The sequence below is a fragment of the Selaginella moellendorffii genome, unplaced genomic scaffold (assembly GCF_000143415.4).
Source record: "Selaginella moellendorffii unplaced genomic scaffold, v1.0 SELMOscaffold_111, whole genome shotgun sequence".
NCBI lineage: Eukaryota > Viridiplantae > Streptophyta > Lycopodiopsida > Selaginellales > Selaginellaceae > Selaginella > Selaginella moellendorffii.
The window spans coordinates 622449-628734 of NW_003314372.1; positions in this window are offsets into that span (position 1 = coordinate 622449).

Genomic DNA, 6286 nt, shown 5'->3' on the forward strand with positions numbered 1-6286 from the left:
TCCAGCCTCGAGAACCTGGAACAAACAGGGGCTTGAGAGACTCGAAAAAAATAGAGCTTAGACCCGACGGCCGTGGAGCTGTGGCTGTCCCGAGGAGAAGTACAGGGAGTTTTGCTGAAGTACCCGCGACCTGGGAAGTTCTATGTCCCAAAGGTGTCGGACTTTGGGATGGCTTGCTCGAAAATTTCTTTTTTTTCTCTTGGTTCCAGCCTCGAGCACCTGGCACAAACAGGAACTTTAAGCCTCGAAAAGCAAGAGAGTGAAAAACCTTGATTCTAGTCGTGGTTCCAGCCTCGAGAACCTGGAACAAATAGGGGCTTGAGAGTCTCGAAAAAAGACTGTCATTTTTCCGGCGCATGGCCATTGACAACGGTTTCCTGAGCTTTTCAATCGGTAGCAGCTTCAGATCTTCACGTACAGCTGACTGTAGCTCTGAGGTGCTCTGCAATGAAGACCGCATCAAACACACACACACACACAGAGACAGAGAGAGAGAGAGAGAGAGAGAGAGTACCTTCCCACAAGCGATGATCGACGCTCTCTCCTCGTGCTCACGCGCCCTAAAAGACAATTAAAAGTTTTTATGATCCCAAAAGTCACGACTCCCCATTGTTTAATCTCAGCCGTTAGATTTTGGCATATGCCCAGAATAAGTGACGCCAGCATATGCTATTATTATACCGGCTCTTTCGTTTAAATATATGAGTATGATGATACTAGTTGCTCATGAGCTAGGAGCAAAAGATGGGGAGATGGAAAAGTAGCAGAGAGAGACATACCTTGATTGAGGAGTGTCTTTCTAGTGTCTATAAAAGCATCTAGCATTCTGATTGAGAAGCATCTTGAAGCACATTGTGAGATTCAAGCATTTTTCTCTTGCCCTTCCTTGCTCAAATATAAAACCCTAAAAATTAACAATCACAATCAATGGTCATGATCAATGGTCACGATCAATGGTCATGATTTTCATTCTCTTTAATAGCAATTGCTTTCTAGATTCTAGTGATGTGTCAATTTTTTAATAGTACTTTAATTTTGCAAATAGTAGGATATATTTATTAGACAAATCCACTATAAACATAGATTTCACATGTTCTTTCCAAGGAGACAATCATTCAATACTTTAGATATTAAAATATGTGTAATTGATTATGAGAGGAATAATACTATTGAAATGAATGGGGTTATGAGTGAGAGGTGCTGATTAATCACGAGAGTTGTAGCATTGATCACTTGTTCTCCCTCTTATCTCTATGCTCTTTTCCTTCAAAAGAGTTTCATTTTTTTGTAACAAGTGAAAGAGAGTCAAGCTCGGAAAGGTTGGTTCATGCGTAGTTATTTCTCATAATTAATTGGCACCTCTCACTCATAACCCTATTCATTTCAACAGTATTATTCTTCTCACAATCAATTATACAATTAATATGGGTGGCTCTTTAAGATTCTCATATATCTCTAGATTCTAAACAGTTGTATATTTTAATAAAATAATTAACTTGTCCTTTGCAAGGACACAACTAATTAAAGCTCACAATATAGAAGAATATCTTTGTTCTTTCTTGTCAATTTCTCCCCAAATTTTTTCTAAGTGCTCAAGCAAGGAGAAGATATGAGAGAATTCTACTTGAAGTTTGATCAAGAGCCTCCAATTTTTTTCTCTAATAGTGTTATAGGAGAGAGCTTCTTCTATAGAAAATGCAAGCTGAAACCAGGATCAATTAGTTTGGAGAATGTATGTTGCGATAAGGGTAATCAGATAGAAAAATCCATTCTTCTTGACAGTGGCATGGGAGAAAATGGGATTCAGTGGGATCTTGATAGATATACAAGTCAGAAGATTCTAGTTACAAGATCTCCGAAGCGAATAAAGGAGAGTGCATCAGTTTCATAGCCAACTGTGCAAGGAGTGAAGGATGAAGTTGTTATTCTCTCCAGTGATGAAAGTGAAGAAGATGAGCTTCCCAACATAGTGTAAAGAACCGACTCCCCGAGATGTCATAGGCTAAAGGATCCCTGAAAGCATGACCGAAATGACAAAGAGTTCATCGGATGGGACCGAGTCGAAGATCGAGTCCAAGACCGACTCTGAGACCGAGTTCGAGATAGAGTCCGGGATCGAGACGAGGCCGAATCGGAGACCGAGTTCGAGACCGAGTTCGAGACAGAGTCCGAGATCCAAATCGGGTCCAAGACCGAGTCCGAGGTCGAGTCCGAAGTCGAGTCCGAGATCGGGTCTGAGATCGAGTTTGAGACCGAGTCCGAAGTCGGGTCCGAGATCGAGTTTGAGATCGAATCTGAGACTAAGTCCAAATACTAATACGGGTCAAGGGGTGAAAGCCCAAAACGTACATCTCCTAAGAGGGGGGGCTGCAGGGGGTTCCAAAAGTATAGTAGGGATAGTGAGGTCCAGGAACCGGTCTTGAAGGAACTTTCCAGTGGTACTTTCAAACTAACTTAAGGTTGAGACTGGGGCCAAGGGGCCTTGGGTGGGAGTGAGCATGGGCTTGGGTGGTGCCGAAGGGGCCACCCAGGGAAGTGCTCAAGAGCAGCTCTCACTCCCGAAAGGGAAACCAACTGTGGTGCTCCCAGCTCATGTGGAGTGGTGCCCTACTTGAGTACCTTGTGGCTCATTAGTCCTCACCCTTCCTAGAGCCTTAGGCCTTCCCTTCGGGATGGAAGTGGGGGGGTAGAGGTACCCATACCGGGCCGTTAGGCCATGGTGTTTCGCCCCGATGTCCCAAAGCAAATGTTGCACCCAAGGCTTGGGATTTAGAGGGTCCCATGATCAAGTTTTGTTGTACCAAGGGGTGTTAGGAACCTGGAGGCTTGGTGTGCTTGGCTGCTTGTGCCTGCGGGGAGTGTAGCCGAACCTTAAGTCCAGTCTAACCCAGGGACGGGGGGATTGGGAGAGATTTGGGAATCCGTGGATGGATGGCTAACACTCCGTTACTCGTGCAGTGAGTAGCTGAAACCAAGTAGGACCAAGTAGGATCTAGTACAATTGGTGGGAACGTTGGCGAGGGAACTTAGCACAAGCCAAGGCAGTGTTAGTCGAATAGACGAGGTAAGCTGGCAAATTGGAAAGGAAAAATTTATGGCTTACACATAGCTTCCCAAACAAGTAGGTGCATTCATTTTGGATCAGTTTTTGAAGTGGTGGATAAAGCATTTCAGAAATCTCAATCATTACAGTTGGAATTGAAGGAGTTTCAATACATGAGAGGTGAGGAGCTTCCATCTTCTTATAATGGAAATATATTCTTCAAATTTCCATTTTCCAGTTTGTCAAGCAGGAAGAGGGGCATGAAGATCCGTCTTCATCCACATAATTGGTATAGGGTAAAGCTGACCCACTTCTCCCATTTCAATGGATCTATGTCTATAGTCCATTGTGGTGGACAGCTTTAGTGTGTTGTTGAAAAATGCATTTTCTGATCATAGCAAGAATATGTGTTTCTTAGAAGGCTCAGTGATCAATCCCCCTAGGCGTGATGAGGTTCCTACAGGGTTTAGATGTCGCAAATGTGGGGCAACACTTGTATGTCAAGTATATTGTGATGCAAAAATGTATTATTTTCTTCTACGGGATGGATATTTAGTCAGGTAGTAGTGCATGTTGGATACCACCAACACGGAATAGAGGAAGGAACCCGTCATGATTCTTTTCGCAATTTGAAGGTTGTTGTTATTACAGAGGCTGGGAAGAAAAATGCCAAAACTCCAAAGTGTGTTCAATAGTCTGCACTAAAGGAATATGTGGTGGATATGTTACTATAAGTTAATAGTAAAAAAGAGTTCACAAAGAACAGCTTGAAGGACTTTCTTCGAAATATAAAACTTGTGACAAATTTAAACAGATATAAGATTAATACTTAACTCTACTTGTCACTAGAAACACTCTTTTTTTGGCAAAATAAAGAACTAGATGCGAGAAAGGCGAGATGGAAATCTTCAATCTAGGTTGGATATGATTTTGGAGTTAAAAATAAAATATCCCTATGAGTTTATTCATGGGAACTTGTTTGTTGGCCAAGTGATTTCGAACAGTCAATGCCCTTTCATCTTTAAGATATCCACCCTTGGTCCTACTTCTAATTTGGACCTTGTACAACGAATGGACTTTGCTAATTCTAACAAGTTCCAGGCTGATCAAGTCTAACTTCCATCACGAGTTCAAGCAAATTTGTCGGGAATGGATGGATGCACCAACTAAAGAGGAGCACAAGGCAATGGCAAATGATGAAGGAGGCAAAGTGCCAATTGAACACCTTCCACAAATGAAATGCTAGCTTGCATGGTGGGAAGTTCCAATGTTTTAGTGGGGCCACTATATTCTCCATATAAGTTTTCTCTCATTTTCTTTTCTTGTCACATTCAAATATTGCATTTTATCTAGGATCAACCACTTGATAATACTGCACTTACATTAACAATTAATCTCTCTAAGAGCAAACATTGGAGTTGAAGAGTTTCAAAAGCAAGGAAAGGAAAAGTGTCCCTCTATAAAGCTATACTCTCTAACCTCACTAGATCTCTTGAGTAGTCATCAAAAGCTTTGGCTACACAAAAAGCAAGGTTTGCTAGTATAGGTCCTAACTTAATCAAGCTTCACAAGCGGGTTGGTAGAAAAATTACACCAGCAACAAGGTCAATATCTAAGGTGGTGGAGAAAGTTGTTACTAGAACTTCTATGGAATCTTGTTATAAACCACTTGGGGACATGAAGACAGCCCATATGAAGTGTCGACAGATATTTGATAGGCCCAACATCACTCCTTCTAGCTCTCACCATCCAGAGTTTGACTACCATTCTATTCCACGACACTAGACAAGAACTAAGGAACATGGAGTGGAGGAGGTGCTAGTTATTACACAAATAAATCCAGTGCTAGAGGTTGTGAAGATTATTGTTTGTGAGCTAGTTTCTCATATCAACTGGGCAATTCAAAGAGTTAATGCCAAGAGTAATGCGTGTTACTCTAGAATGATTGGGAGTCGAGGTCAGTGTCTTGCATTTGTGTGCTCATGTTCAAGTTCTTCATCAATACCATATTTCTAGGGCTGTCGAGATCTAGGAGTAAAGGGCCATCAGTCAAGCTAGATTTATTAATGTGGGACTGATGTTACTCATACAAACCAGATCCACAACTCAATTATCTCAAAGCCAGATTCTGTGCCAGAGGAGTGGCCAGTTGAACAAAGCTGCAACCTTTTGAAAGAAGAGATTGAAAGTTTGGAGAGAACTGGTTTCAAGCTGAAAACTTCCTCAAATGTTACTATTGATATTTCTATGCCACCAATGTCAACATTAGACTGGCATACATGACTAGCTAGAAATGGGAAGGCTGTACAATATAGGTCTTCCAATTCAAAAGGTGCATAAGAGAAGATCAAGTTGGCAAAGGCGTTGAACTACACAATCACAAAGATAAACTACATTAGTGCCGTGGCTAAGGAGTTTGCTGTTGTGACTGAGTCATCAAAGGGTACGAGCTACACTATCAAAATCTGCAAAAATCCATCCTGTACCTGTCCAGATTTTACAAAGAGGGAGAACAAGGGAAAGGTATATTTAGCTTGCAAGCACATCTATTATATTTTTATGTAGGAACTAAACCAAAATCCTAAAATCAACCATCATATCCACCAAGCAAGCTTTACAATTGCAAAGCTTGAGAAGTGTTTCTAGATTCCTTTTAGTGTTCGGATCTATATTTATATTTGTATTTTATTGGTCAAATTTACTTAGAAATATAGATTAAATCAAAATTTGAAAAATGAAAAGATGTTGATTCAAGATGAACCAATGTTTTTCTTGTGTTTGAGAAGTTGTGAGCTCAACTCATGAGCTCATAAGCTCAAAACCTACCTGGGTTCCTCGGGGACTAGTTCCCCAACCTCAATAGCCTCGCCTCATAACAAGCTTCAAGACCATGCTTCTACTATGCCACTCTAATTTTGTGTGTTCTATGAATCATTTAGCTTTGCCAAAATCCCTTTTGGCTTTGCTAATTTGGATAAACAGACTTTTCCCATCTCTACAACCTTGGATATTGGATAGCACCTCTTATCTATAATTTTATAGGGATTTAGTCCCTTGAGCCTTATTTAATGCCTTCATATTATCAAACACCACTTCCTAATGTTTTAAAGTGTTTAAGTGTTCTAATAATGGCCTTCTTTGACAATGAGCATTTCTCTTTATGACATTGATTTACTATATTACAATATAAACAATTTATCCTTCTGAGGGATATATTTAACCTCATTATCCCATAACAAGTGT